Genomic DNA, 16,293 nt, shown 5'->3' on the forward strand with positions numbered 1-16,293 from the left:
GAAAAAAACATTCTATATTCAAACCAAAATTAATTAAAAAAAAACAATAAATTATATACATAAATTATATATATATATAAATGGAAATGAAATAACAAACAAAAATACCAAATTTTTTTACACAATTTAGAAAACAATGAAATAAATACAAAAATAAAAACAAAAAAATAAATAAAAATTACAAAAATATATTAAAAAAAAAACAAAAATCTTTTTTGATAAATTAACAAATCAAACTGATAATAATGATTTGCTTTTAACAAAAAAAAAAAAAAAAAAACTTATTAATTGCAATAAATAAACAAAAATACAAAACTATATTAACAAAATTTAACAAGAAAAAAGCTTTTTCATGACACTATAATTACAAAAAAACAAAGAAATAGTTACACTGCAAGTTAACTTTTAGTACACTCAGAGAAATTTTGTAGAGCTTTAAGCTTTTGTTTGTAATTTTCTTTCTCGGGAATAAGTTGTCAACATTTTTGTTTAGAAAACGTTTGCCAGCTTCTTTTTGCAACATTTGTCTTTAGTGAAATTTGTTTTTATCCTTTGGGAAATGTTGCCAGCTTGTAGTTGTCAACATTGTTCTTCTGAAAAAGTTGCTTTTAAGAAAATCTGTCATTTTATAACACAACATTTAGAAAAGGTGGCCTGAGTACGCTTGCAACATTTTTATTCATGATAAAGTTGCTAGCTTTAGTTAGCCATTTGTCCGTAGAAAAATTATGTTAGTTTCAAGCTGTCTTCTTTCTGCAACATTTGTCTTTAGTGAAATTTGATTTTATCCTTTGAGAAATGTTGTCAGATTATAGTTGTCAACATTGTTCTTGTGAAAAAGTTGCTTTTAAGAAAATCTGTCATTTTATAACACAACATTTAGAAAAGGTGGCCTGAGTACGTTTGCAACATTTTTCTTTAGGATAAAGTTGCCAGCTTTGGTCAGCAACATAAGTCTGTAGAAGAATTATGTTAGTTTCAAGCTGTTCTTTTTGGGAAAAGTTACCAGCCATTGACGGCCAGAAATTTTCTTTAAGAAAAAGTTATTAGCTACTGGTTATAAAAATTTTTCTTTACAAAAATGTTGCCAGCTTTTGTGTGTCAACATTGCTCCCTAGACAAAGTTTCTGTTATTCAGAAAAAGTTGCAAGATTTCTTTAAGACTTTTACAATATTTTAAAGATGCAACTTTTTAGTTCTGTCTGTAAACATTTTCTACTAGAATAACTATTGTTAACTTAGGACTGTCTAAGAAATGTTGCCAGCTTTGGTCGGCAACATTTGAAAATAACAAATTTTGGAAAAAATTTCCTTTAAGAAAAAGCTGTCATTTTGTAACACTACATTTAGAAAATGTTGCTAGTGTACCTTCGTCAGCCACTCACTGTCATAGATTTTCTCTAGAAAAAAGTTATTAACTTTTGGTTATCAACATTTTTCTTTATAAAAATGTTGCCAGTGTCTGTTTATCAACGTTATTCCCTAGAAAAAGTTGCTAGCTTTATTTTGTAATTGTTTTACAGAAAAAGTTGCAAGCTTTCTTTAAGATATTTAAAATTATTTGAAGAAAAATCATTCCGACTCTGTCTGTAAACATTTTTCAGCAGAAAAAAGTTGTCAACTTAGGACTGTCAATATTTTAGTTTAGAAAATGTTGCCAGATTCGATCTGCAATATTTCAACACAACAAAATTCTAAAAAGTTGCCAGCATATGGTTGTCTGTAAGAAAAAGTAATGATTTATATAATTTTCAATGATAATTTTTTATAAAAAAAGTTTCTAGCTTTTGGTTGCAACATTTAACTTCAGAAAAGTTTATTTCTTTTTATTTCATTTGTTTGCCATGTTTTCCAATAAATAAATTTCGTGAATGTTTTACAAACAATTCACAACTAATACAAAAAAGTGAAATATTGTGAATGAATAGTTTGCGGAATATTCACGATAGTTCAAGAGAAACAGATATGGAAAGGGAATGAATTCGTGATTGAGAATGAGAATTGTAAAAATTGTCCTTTGAATGAAATATATTCAAATACAAAATTACGAATTCTTTCTATTTTTAATTCAATATCGATTAAGAATTTTTTTTTTTGGATTTTTGGTTATATTATTTAGCAATTATCGCGCATAAAATTTCACTTAAAATACTATAATTTATTTCACGATTATTGTTCTCAAAAATTCTGTTTTGTGGGTTTTAACGTTAGAATTTTGTAAACAATTCACAGTTATTAAGAAGAAAACCAACTATTGTGAATGAAAAGTTTGCGGAATATTCGTGATAGCAATTATAACTTTTGAATGTATACTTTTAAATGAATATTTTCAAGAGAAGTATAAAATGTTCTTATTTCTCTAAGGCTTATGCATAGACCATAGAGGATTAGTCAGTAGACTAGTAAATATTGACAGGCTAGTCAATAGATTACCGTGACAAGTCTGTGGATTAGTCAATAAAAAAGTGCATAGACTGGTTAATATACTAGTACCTAGACTAGTCGAAAGACTATAGACTATTTAATAGATTAGTCGAAAGACTATAAACTAGCCAACAGATTAGTGCATAGTTAAGGCATAGTTAGACTTTTCTTTAGTCTTGTTAATAGACTAATCTCTAGACTTGTTCATCTACTAGTTAATAGACTAATTAATAGACTATTTCTTAGTTAATGGACTAGCCCATAGACAACTCCAAATACTATAGGCTATTCCAAAGACTAGTCGAAAGACTATTCACTAGTCCATAGGAGAGTCCATAGATTAGACAATAGACTTGTCTTAAGCCTTGTCAATAGACTTATCCCTAGACTTGTACATCTACTAGTTAATAGACTATTTCTTAGTTAATGGACTAGTCCATAGACAAGTCGAAAGACTATAGGCTTTACCATAGATTAGCCGATAGACTAGTCCATAGAATTGAAAATAAACTAGTCAGTAGACTAATCCATATACTTGACCATCAACTACTTAACTGACTAATGAATAGACTAGTCCAAAGACCACTCAACTGTCTTGTCCATAGACTAATGTAAGTCTACAGACTAGTGCATATACTACAATAGTCAAGAGACTATTGACTAATTAATACACTAGAAGTTAGTCAATAGAATAGTCTATATTATAGTCAACAGACTAGTTTATATGTTAGTCCACAACCTTGCTAATAAACCATTCTATATACTTATTATAATACGAGTCCACTGACTAATTAGTTGGTCAGTCAAATGACTTCTTTATGAACTAGTCAATAGCAAATAAACCCGAACAGTAATTTAGTACTTTTACCCACAAAAACTAACTATTTTTGGCAAAATTTAGTACTATTTCAAAATTTATATTTTCCATGCCTGGTTCCAATTTAAAACGTACTCGTAAGAAAAAGAAGAAGCTTTACCATTACGTTTCAATGCTTTACGATTGTAAGTATTGTCATTATGATCTTAGCTTCGTTTAGCAGAATATTACAGTCGCCAAACGGAGAAAATTTCGATTCGTATCAAAATAAAGAATAGAGGTTATTGTGAATGAATCGGTGAATAAATTTTAAATTTCGAGAAATAAAAGAGAAAGGGAATACAGAGTAATTTACTCGAGATAAGAGTGATTCTATTACGTAAAAGCTTTTCTTTTTGATACAATTACCCTTTGATCGATTTAAAAATTGTAAATTTCTTTTAATTTCTCTGAGTGTATATTTGTAATAAACTAAACATCGACAAACAATTTACAAAATGTACATTATTTTTGGTAATTGGTATTATTTAAAGAATTTTGTTTACTTTCCTTATTAAGCTTTTTAATTAAACAAACATTTTTCCAAAATTTAAATTCTTCACAAAACTTTATACTAATTATAATTAAACATATAGAAATTATTAAAAAACAGTTTAAAAAATGTGTACATTTGATATGAAAGAGAAAAAAAAGTAATAAGAAACTTGTGAAAATCCCAAATATTTAAATATATAATTTGTATAATTTTATAATAAAATAAAAGTGACGTATAGGCCATTTTTTTCCAGTAAACAGCAGACTAAAACTATTAATAAAAATTAAAAAAATAGATTTTTTTTTAATAAAAAACAAATATTTGTATAAATTGGCTTGGTATATAAAAACAAAATATAAACAAATTCTTTTATCTGTTGAAAATTTACATAAATTTATTAAAATGAAATTGTTTAATTGATAACATTATAAAAAAAACATATATATTTAGGTTAAAGTAAAAAAAAACATAAAAACAAAAGGAAAGGTTTAAGTTTTTAATTTCAAAAGAAAAAACAAATACTTTAGAAGAAAATAATATTTTTTTTTTTAAAACGTAACCAATCCAATTGAAGGCATTTAAATAAACCAAACAAATAAATTAACTAAAAATAATAAACCTTTATTAAACCTCTTAAACAACAAACATAATAATATAATTTTTTTTTGATTTTATTAAATTTTCTTTAATACTTTTTTGTAATTAACAAACTCCAAAATGCCCAGATTCACGCATTTATTCCAACACAGACCAGTCTTATATACAACAAAAACTACAAAATTACATGAAACATTTATTTATGTATGTCTTATTTACAAACATATTTCTTTTATATACAAACATTATACTTATACATATTTATTATATTGAAAAGTAATTTTATTTCATATATATATAAAAAAAAAAACATCATTGAAAATTCCTACCAAGTGCTTTAGTTAAATCATCATTATTATTATTAGAAATCTCCATACCATGACTTAATTAACTTACCTTCCTTCCATGCATTACTTTATACATTACACATATGCGAAAAAATCAACATTTATAACATACAACCACAACAACACCTACAACATAATACTTTTATTTGAATATAAAGAAAATTTTGAAATTTTTTTCTTTAAATAGTTTTTAAGTTAAATCTTAACCTTTGTTTAAGTAATCTTTTATAAAATCTTTTTTAAGTAGTATCCAAATATTCTGAATTTTCAGCTGAATATTTCAATCATATGATTTTGTTATATAGAATCTATTTAGGAAACGTAAACCAATTTGTTTTAATTACAGATCAATAACACTTTAAAAAGAGTAGAACCTTACGGACTGATTTGCTGAACTGAACTTCAAAAAGATTAAGCTTCTCTGAATCCGAAACTAATCTAAAATCTTATCAGGTTTTCCATATACAATCTTAGTCTAAAGTTTAATAACACTCAAGACTTATTGGTCATATTTGAGATGTTATGACGATGTGAAGTCCGCTTTCTTTATAAAATTTGTTAGGCCATCTAAAGGTCCTTTCCATTGGCTTCAACTCCGTTGTATCTATTTTAATTTTTGAGATATCTTAATCTAAAGTTTAAATTCTAGAAAAATCGATTTAAACTTTTTTTGTGGCAAAAACTTCATTGGTTGATATCTCAGCAAATATAAGAGTTATTCAAATAACTTTGTTTTGATCGAGGCAGAACGGTCTCTTCCTCTCTCTTTCTGGGATACACTTCACTTCAAAATCGATATTCGATTATGTTTTCGTATTTTTATATTCCAACAAAAAACGAAATCGTATTGGACTTCGAAAACTAACAACAAATCTTATCAGGTTTTCCAGATATCTTAGCCTAAAGTTTGAAAAAAACTCATGACTTATTGTTTATATTTGAGACGTTATATCGGTGGGAAGTCAAATCGAACAGAACCACGAAAACTAACCACAAATCTTATCAGGTTTTCCAGATATCTTAGCCTAAAGTTTGAAAAAAAAACTCATGACTTATTGTTGATATTTGAGACGTTATGATGATGCGAAGTCCGCTTTATTAATAAAATTGTTTAATGCCATCTGAAGGTCCTTTCCATTAATTTAAAAATAAAGTTTTCAACTCAGTTATATCTAGTTCCTTTTTTCAGATATCTTAATCTAAACTTTGAATTCCACAAAAATCGATTTACTCGAATACTTTTTTGTGGCAAAAATTTCATTGCTTGATATCTCAGCATATAGAAGAGATATACACATATCTTTATTTTGATCGAGGCTGAACGCCCTACCTCTCACTCTTTGGGATACATTTCAACAAAAAACAAAATCGAACTGAACTTTTAAAGAAATGCGAAACTAACCTCTAATCATATCAGGTTTTCCAGATATTTTAGCCTAAAGTTTGAAAAATGTTTTATTATAAAATGTCTTAAATCATCTAAAGGATCTTTTCATTGGCTTCAAAATAAAGTTTTGACCTCCATTATAACCTGTTTCTTTTTTCAGATATCTTAATCCAAAGTTTGAATTCCACAAATATTCGATTTCGACTTTTTGTGGCAAAAACTTCAATGGATGATATTTCAGCAAATAGAAGAGATATTCACGTAATTATAAAGCTCTCTCTCTTTCTCACAATGGGATACTTTTCATTTCAAAACCGGATATTCGATTATGTTTTTGCATTTAGTTGCGAATCGAATATAAAAGTTGCCAAACCTAGAAAATTTCGATTCGAGTTGAAGTTCAGGGGCCAAATTACGGCATACGATATCGATCGAAATCTCAATAGAATCTAAATGGAGATTTCGATCGATATCGTATGCCATAATTTGGGCCCAGAATAGTACTATTATTAACACACTTAATTACGACACAATATGATTGTCTGACTTCATGATAAAAGAGGTTTTCTAGAGGTTGATAACTCGAAATTCTGCTGCGAGATCAGTTTTGGATTCAACATAGCTCAATTATAAAATTTAGTCACAAATCTCCTAATATCTTTAAAACTATTACCAAATACTCTCAATTGAAAATAGTCAAACCTTAAGTGAATAAAATTTCACTTCGAATATGTAGCCTTTTACTTTTATACGTTTATGAATTATTATTCTCGCGAAACAAAATCACTTTATACGTTTAGCGAAACAATTTCTTTTCTAGCGAAACAATTTCCCCTTTGTTGCGATGAAATTATGTAAAAAATTGAAAAATATCCATGAAAATTGTGAAAGTACAGTTCTCGGATTATTCGCGAATAAAAATATTTTATTCGCTAGAAACAAAAAGTTAAAAGGTTTACATTATTTTTTAATTCCACCGTTTACAAACGTTTCACAAAACTATTAATGTATTCTTATTCCTATTCTTAAGCCACTCGAATTTAATACGAATTAATTAAACTACATATTAAACGTTTATTAACGTATTTTATCTTTGTATTTTATAAGTATTATTTTAATTTTAACTTAAATATTTCTTTTCTCTAGTTTATGTTCAAAATTTTCTTGTTTTTTTTTTTTTTGTAATATTTGTATAAATAAGTTTTTTTTTTTTTTTAAATAAAAAAAGCAAAATCCCAAAATTATTTAAGTACAACTTGTTCTAGTGTTTCATTTAATTATTGTTTATTTTTAATTTAAATTTAAGTTTTTTTTTTGTATGCCAAATTTTAAATAATTTTCTGTCTTTTTTATAGTTTTAAGTGTAAGAAAATCTATGAAAATTAAATAAAATAAAATGGAAAAATAAAAATTATCTAAAATTATTTTGTTTTTTTTTTTTAAGTTTTCATTTCGTTAAATATAAAAGTAATAGATCAAATTTGTTTATTGCCCTTATGTTATGGCAAACAACTTAATCGTACAATAAAGGGGACTTTTGGTACTTTTTCGTTCATCAAATGGTACCTTTTGAACTTTCTTTAATAGAAATATAAAATTTAGCATAACTGATTGATAAACTATAAGGAGGAGATTCTTTGGAACTTTTCGCCCTTCAAATGGTACCTTTTGAATGTTCTATAATATGAAGCCAACATACATGAAATAAGGGTAAATTTTTTGGTACTTTTTCGTCAATCAAATGGTACTTATTAAATTTTCTTTAATATTAAACCTAGAAACATAAATTTTAACATACAGGGTCCTGATTAAGTATAAATCTATAAGAGCGCAACCTTTGGTACTTTTCCATTCTTCAAATGGTACTTTTTCAATTTCTTATAGTGTGGAAACACATGAAACACTTTCCTTATTAAATAAGAATTTTTAAGAGGGAGATTTTTGGTAAATTTACGTTGTTCAAATATGATTCTTTAAGAGAGAACCTTTTGGTACTTTTTCGTCCCTCAAATGGTACTTTTTGAATTTGGTATTGAGCCTAGAAATGTAAAATTTAGTATGACTGAATGAGAATCTATAAGAAAGAGGCACTTTTGTACTTTTTCGTTCTTCAAATGGTACTTTTTAAATTTTCTATAATAATGAAAGTAAACATACACCGTCCTTATTAAAGAAAGAAATTTTTGGTACTTTTTCGTAATTCAATTGATATTTTTAGAATTTTTCTGAACCTAGAAATGGAAATTTTGACGTGCAGAATCCAAATTTTATATGAATCTATAAGAGGGGACTCTTTGGTACCTTTTCATTCTTCGAATTGTACTTTTTGAGTTTTATGGTACAAACGTGATTCTGTAAGACAGAATCTGTTGGTACTTTTTTCATCCCTGAAATGGTACTTTTTGAATTTCCTATTGTATGAATAAGAATCTATAAGGGGAGACTCTTTGATATTTTTTCGTTCTTCAAATGGTACTTTTTGAATGTTCTATAATATGAAGCCAAAAGACATGAAAGTTAACATACACCGCACTTATTAAAGAAACAAGATTTTGGTACTTTTTCCCACTTCATATGGTACTTTTAATATTGAACTTAGAAACATAAATTTTAACATAAATAGAGTTCTGATTGAAAATAAATCTAAAAGAGAGCATTCTTTGGTACTTTTTTATTATTCAAGTGGTACTTTTTTTGAATTTCTTGTGGTCCTTATAAAATAAGAATTTATAAAAGGGAGATTTTTGGTATATTTGCGCCTTTCAAATGTGATTCTGTAAAACACAAGATTTTGGTACTTTTTCGTTCCTCATATGGTGGTGGGGAGGGTATATTGAATTTGTGCTGATGTTTGTAACGCATATAATTAATAGTCCTATACCTATATCTTTAAGTATACCAATCGGTTCAGAATCATTTTCTGAGTCGATTAAGCCATGTCCGTCTGTCCATGTATGGAATTTGGTACACGCATTACTTTTGAACCAAGGACGAACCCTATTGATTTTGACTGATATCGGTCCATTATTTCACCTAGCCCCATATAACCAGACCTCCTAAATTGGAATTTGGAGCTAATAATTATGCCAAATATATTAATATCTCTACAAAAATAGCCACAACTACGTTTTGTACAAGCATAAATGCTATTGCAAAATTTCCTAATGAGCGGCCCCTATTTAACCATAGCCCCCTTACAAAGTCTCCCTCTTGAACGTCGTTAATACACTTATAAACAGGGGTATTTCAATGAAATTCGGCATAATTAACTTTAATGTGAACAAAAATCCCGGCCACGCCCGGCTATACTTTTTTACTTCTTGAATTTCATATTATATTGAACCTAGAAATATAAAATTTGACATGTAGGGATCGGAGTGAATGAGATTCTACAAAAAGGGAAATTTTTCGAACTTTTTCTGTCTTCAAATTGAATTTTCTAAAATATTTCGAAATTTTCTAAATTGTTTTTAATTTGTTTTTTTTTAATTGTTTTTAATTAATTATTTTTTTTGTTAAAATTATTTTTTATTTCTATTATAACAAGACAGACTTTTCTTAATTGTTTTTATATTTTTTCAAAATTATTTATAATTTTTTAACATTTATTTAAACCTAAAAAAACTATATTTCGAAATAAAATGATCATCTGAGACAAGGTTTCAAACTACATATAATTTTTTTCTTTATAAAAACTCTAAATTTTATTTAGTAAACTCTTAAAAAAGAAGAGTTATAGTTTTTTCTTCAAATTATTGAATATTTTCTTTAAAACAAACAAAAAATTAACAACTAAATAAATAGTAAATAATCTATAGAAATATGCAAATAAACAGGAATTAAACAGCATTTTTTTCAAATCTATATAACTGACAAAAAAACAAAATTTTTATTTTATTAAAAACTAAATAAGCTAAAACCAAGAAAGGATAAAGGGATTAACAAACTTACTTTTATATAAAAAATTAAATTTTTATATTTCTAACAAAACTTTTGCTCTTTCAAACTTTGTATAATTTAATCACTTTGTCTTTTCAACTCAAGTTATAAAACAAAAAAAAAAAAAATATTGAAAAAAAATTATATATACAAAATAAATAAATTTAATAAATTAAAAAAAAAATACATCGTATGTAAACGCAATCATTAAACATTAAGAATCATAAATTTAACTAAAACAAAAAAACAACAACCAAAATCCCCCACATAAAAGTCATGTTAAAATTATTATATAAAAAAAAACATAAATAAAATTAATAATAATAAAATAATAAATAAAATTAAATAATTATATAAAAAATAATAATGTGCTTAAAATTGTATTAATGATTATATTAATTATAATAATATATTAATTTTTTTCATTGATTTTTATTTTTTTTTAACAATTAATTATTTAATTGTTTAATAATAAATATTATCAGTAATAATATTTAATATTAAAAATATTTTTTTCTAATTTTCTTTTGTATATAAAATTTTAAGTTTTATGTTTTGAGGATTAACAATAATATTGATGAAGATGATTGAATAATGATGATAAATAATGAAAATCATAAATTTAGCTGAACCCTAATGTATAAGTGTATTAATAAAAATAATAATAAATAAATAAAAAAAACAAGAAAAAAATAACAACAAATAAAATTATTATATAAAAATTAATTTTAAAAACAAGAGTTTGAATTTTTGTGGAAAAGAGCGAATTGAAAAGGTTTGTATATGTATCAACTAGCGTACTTAGAGTACTTTGCTACCTAAATCAAATTTGAATACAAAAACTACATAAGGTACTTTTATAGAAAGAGGTGACTCTTTGGTACCTTTTCGTTCTTCAAATGGAATTGAATTTGAAGTAGGAAAAGGTACCAAAAAGGCCTCTCTTCAGTAAGAACGACATGTATTTGAGCTTTATATTATACAACATTAAAAAAGTAGCATTTAGAGAACAAAAAGTACCAAAAAGTCTACTTCTTATAGATTTTCAATCAGTCATGTTTATATTTCTAGGTTCAATATAATAGGAAATTCAAAAAGTTCCATTTCAAAAATTACCAAAAAGTCCGCTCTTATAGATTTATATACAATTTAGACATTGCACGTTAAAATTTCCATTTCTAGGTTCAGAAAAATGCTAAAAATACCAATTGAATTATGAAAAAGTACCAAAAAGTTCTTTCTTTAATAAAGACGGCGTATGTTTACTTTCATGTATTTTAGCTTCATATTATAGAACATTTAAGAAGTACAATTTGAAGAACGAAAAAGTATCAAAGAGTCTCCTTCTTAAAGATACTCATTCAGTCGTACTAAATTTTACATTTCTAGGTTCAATATAATCGAAAATTCAAAAAGTGCCATTTAAGGGATGAAAAATAACCAAAAGGTTTTCTCTTATAGAATGACATTTGAAGAACATAAACGTACCAAAAAATCTCCCTTTTATGAATTCTTATTTAATAAAGACCGTGTTTCATGTGTTTTCACTCAATAAGAGATTCAAAAAGTACCAAAGAGGTCCCTCTTAAAGCTTCATATACAATCCGGACCATGTATGTTAAAATTTATGTTTCTAAGTTTAATATTAAAGAAAATTTAAAAAGTACCATTTGAAGTACTAAAAAGTATCAAGAAGTCCTCTTTACAATACGAACGGAACGGAAGAACATTTCATTTGAAGAACGAAAAAGTACCAAAGAGTCTCCTCAAAAAGGTCCGTCTTAGTTAGTTAGTTAGTTAATTAGTTAGTTAGTTAGTTAGTATTTAGTTAGTTAGTTAGTTAGTTAGTTAGTTAGTTAGTTAGTTAGTTAGTTAGTTAATTAGTTAATTAGTTAGTTAGTTAGTAGTTAGTTAGTTAGTTAGTTAGTTAGTTAGTAGTTAGTAGTTAGTAGTTAGTTAGTTAGTTAGTTAGTTAGTTAGTTAGTAGTTAGTTAGTTAGTTAGTTAGTTAGTTAGTTAGTTAGTTAGTTAGTTAGTTAGTTAGTTAGTTAGTTAGTTAGTTAGTTAGTTAGTTAGTTAGTAGTTAGTTAGTTAGTAGTTAGTTAGTTAGTTAGTTAGTTAGTTAGTTAGTTAGTTAGTTAGTTAGTTAGTTAGTTAGTTAGTAGTTAGTTAGTTAGTTAGTTTAGTTAGTTAGTTAGTTAGTTAGTTAGTTAGTTAGTTAGTTAGTTAGTTAGTTAGTTAGTTAGTTAGTTAGTTAGTTAGTTAGTTAGTTAGTTAGTTAGTTAGTTAGTTAGTTAGTTAGTTAGTTAGTTAGTTAGTTAGTTAGTTAGTTAGTTAGTTAGTTAGTTAGTTAGTTAGTTAGTTAGTTAGTTAGTTAGTTAGTTAGTTAGTTAGTTAGTTAGTAGTTAGTTAGTTAGTTAGTTAGTTAGTTAGTTAGTTAGTTAGTTAGTTAGTAGTTAGTTAGTTAGTTAGTTAGTTAGTTAGTTAGTTAGTTAGTTAGTTAGTTAGTTAGTTAGTTAGTTAGTTAGTTAGTAGTTAGTTAGTTAGTTAGTTAGTTAGTTAGTTAGTTAGTTAGTTAGTTAGTTAGTTAGTTAGTTAGTTAGTTAGTTAGTTAGTTAGTTAGTTAGTTAGTTAGTTAGTTAGTTAGTTAGTTAGTTAGTTAGTAGTTAGTTAGTTAGTTAGTTAGTTAGTTAGTAGTTAGTTAGTTAGTTAGTTAGTTAGTTAGTTAGTTAGTTAGTTAGTTAGTTAGTTAGTTAGTTAGTTAGTTAGTTAGTTAGTTAGTTAGTTAGTTAGTTAGTTAGTTAGTTAGTTAGTTAGTAGTTAGTTAGTTAGTAGTTAGTTAGTTAGTTAGTTAGTTAGTTAGTTAGTTAGTAGTTAGTTAGTTAGTTAGTAGTAGTTAGTTAGTTAGTTAGTAGTTAGTTAGTTAGTTAGTAGTTAGTTAGTTAGTTAGTTAGTTAGTTAGTTAGTTAGTTAGTAGTTAGTTAGTTAGTTAGTTAGTTAGTTAGTTAGTTAGTTAGTTAGTTAGTTAGTTAGTTAGTTAGTTAGTTAGTTAGTTAGTTAGTAGTTAGTTAGTTAGTTAGTTAGTTAGTTAGTTAGTTAGTTAGTTAGTTAGTTAGTTAGTTAGTTAGTTAGTTAGTTAGTTAGTTAGTTAGTTAGTTAGTTAGTTAGTTAGTTAGTTAGTTAGTTAGTTAGTTAGTTAGTTAGTTAGTTAGTTAGTTAGTTAGTTAGTTCGTTAGTTAGTAGTTAGTTAGTTAGTTAGTTAGTTAGTTAGTTAGTTAGTTAGTAGTTAGTTAGTTAGTTAGTAGTTAGTTAGTTAGTAGTAGTTAGTTTAGTTAGTTAGGTTAGTTAGTTAGTTAGTTAGTAGTTTAGTTAGTTAGTAGTTAGTAGTTAGTTAGTTAGTTCGTTAGTTAGTTAGTTAGTTAGTAGTTAGTTAGTTAGTTAGTTAGTTAGTTAGTTAGTTAGTTAGTTAGTTAGTTAGTTAGTTAGTTAGTAGTTAGTTAGTTAGTTAGTTAGTTAGTTAGTTAGTTAGTTAGTAGTTAGTTAGTTAGTTAGTTAGTTAGTTAGTTAAAAATAAAACTAAAAGTAAACGCTTCAAATTGGCATTCAAGAACCAACTTTTTTCAAAAAGTATCAACATATTTGCCCGAATTTCGTCCTATATAGCCATTGATGTCAAATTTTCATTTTTGTAAAAAATCATTTTTGCAAAATCTAGAAAAAAATTACCTATTTTGCGAAAAAAATTTAAAAAAAATAAAAAAATTTCTGGAAATATGTACTTTTTTAAAAATGTATACTTTGCTTCAATTATCAATAAATCCCAGATGTCCCCTTAAAACTTACCCGCATTTTTGGAACCGTCAAATAGAAACAGTTTTATAAAACCTCATATCTATTTTGTTGAATTTTTATATTTTTATTAAATATTTTTTAAAATATTCAAAATTTACAAGACTTTACATGGTTTCATTTCATTTTGTTGTTGTTGTTATTATTATTTGTTGTTGTGACATTAATTAAAATAAAAAATATTATTATTTTAATAATTATTTTTATTTTTGTTGTAAATTACATCAAAAAATGGTTTTTGTTGTTGTTAAAAAGGGAGTGTATTATATTAATATTTAAAATTTTTCTTTTTAATTTTAAATATTATTTTAAATTTATTTGACACAAATATTTTGTTTTCGATTTTTCATAAATTTTAATTACAATTTAAATAGCTGTGCATTTTACATACATACAAACATATTTAAATTTTTATTGTAAAGTTGTTGTTTATATTTTTTTATAATTTTAACAGTTATTTTTCTTTTTTTTGTTTTTAAATTAGAATTAAATTAATTTTATGAAAATTTGTTTAGGTTTTGTTTTATTTTTGAAAAATTTGAGGTTTGTTTTGAATGTTTTTAGGGTTTTTATTTATTTTAAAATTTTAATTTTATATAAAGATTATCATCAATTTCTATTATAAATTCGTATTAAAGAATTTTGTGTTTTATTTTATTGATTTTTATTAGGAGTACAATTTTCTTTTAAGATTTGAACATTGAATTTTGGGAATAAATATTTATGTAATTTTAGTTTTATTCTTTGGGATTATAAGGAAATATAAAAGGATTCAGTTTCGATAATAAGTTTCCAATTTTTTAAAAACTAAATGTAATTATAAATAAAAAATTATATTAATAATAACAATATTAATTTTGTTACTAAAACTTTTTTATTAGTCTATTCTAGTCTAGTCTATAGTCGAGTATAGTCTATAGTTTAGTCTAGTCTATAGTCTAGTCTACTCTATAGTCCAGTCTATATTCTAGTCTATAGTTAGTCTATAGTCTAGTCTATAGTCTAGTCTATAGTCTAGTCTATAGTCTGGTCTATAGTCTAGTCTATAGTCTAGTCTAAAGTCTAGTCTATAGTCTAGTCTATAGTCTAGTCTATAGTCTAGTCTATAGTCTAGTCTATAGTCTAGTCTATAGTCTAGTCTATAGTCTAGTATAGTCTAGTCTATAGTCTAGTCTAGTCTAGTCTATAGTCTAGTCTATAGTCTAGTCTATAGTCTAGTCTATAGTCTAGTCTATAGTCTATAGTCTAGTCTATAGTCTAGTCTATAGTCTATAGTCTAGTCTATAGTCTAGTCTATAGTCTAGTCTATAGTCTAGTCTATAGTATAGTCTAATCTAGTCATAGTCTAGTCTATAGTCTAGTCTATCGTCTAGTCTATAGTCTAGTCTATCGTCTAGTCTATAGTCTAGTCTATAGTCTAGTCTATAGTCTAGTCTATAGTCTAGTCTATAGTCTAGTCTATAGTCTAGTCTATAGTCTAGTCTATAGTCTAGTCTATAGTCTAGTCTATAGTCTAGTCTATAGTCTAGTCTATAGTCTAGTCTATAGTCTAGTCTATAGTCTAGTCTATAGTCTAGTCTATAGTCTAGTCTATAGTCTAGTCTATAGTCTAGTCTATAGTCTAGTCTATAGTTTAGTCTATAGTCTAGTCTATAGTCTAGTCTATAGTCTAGTCTATAGTCTAGTCTATAGTCTAGTCTATAGTCTAGTCTATAGTCTAGTCTATAGTCTAGTCTATAGTCTAGTCTATAGTCTAGTCTTAGTCTAGTCTATAGTCTAGTCTATAGTCTAGTCTATAGTCTAGTCTATAGTCTAGTCTATAGTCTAGTCTATAGTCTAGTCTATAGTCTAGTCTATAGTCTAGTCTATAGTCTAGTCTATAGTCTAGTCTATAGTCTAGTCTATAGTCTAGTCTATAGTCTAGTCTATAGTCTAGTCTATAGTCTAGTCTATAGTCTATAGTCTAGTCTATAGTCTAGTCTATAGTCTAGTCTATAGTCTAGTCTATAGTCTAGTCTATAGTCTAGTCTATAGTCTAGTCTATAGTCTAGTCTATAGTCTAGTCTATAGTCTAGTCTATAGTCTAGTCTATAGTCTAGTCTATAGTCTAGTCTATAGTCTAGTCTATAGTCTAGTCTATAGTCTAGTCTATAGTCTAGTCTATAGTCTAGTCTATAGTCTAGTCTATAGTCTAGTCTATAGTCTAGTCTATAGTCTAGTCTATAGTCTAGTCTATAGTCTAGTCTATAGTCTAGTCTATAGTCTAGTCTATAGTCTAGTCTATAGTCTAGTCTATAGTCTAGTCTATAGTCTAGTCTATAGTCTAGTCTATAGTCTAGTATAGTCTAGTCTATAGTCTAGTCTATAGTCTAGTCTATAGTCTAGTCTATAGTCTAGTC

The sequence above is a fragment of the Lucilia sericata genome, unplaced genomic scaffold (assembly GCF_015586225.1).
Source record: "Lucilia sericata isolate MDLA Ls3-8-SP2 unplaced genomic scaffold, ASM1558622v1 Contig000283F_arrow, whole genome shotgun sequence".
NCBI classification, from domain to species: domain Eukaryota; kingdom Metazoa; phylum Arthropoda; class Insecta; order Diptera; family Calliphoridae; genus Lucilia; species Lucilia sericata.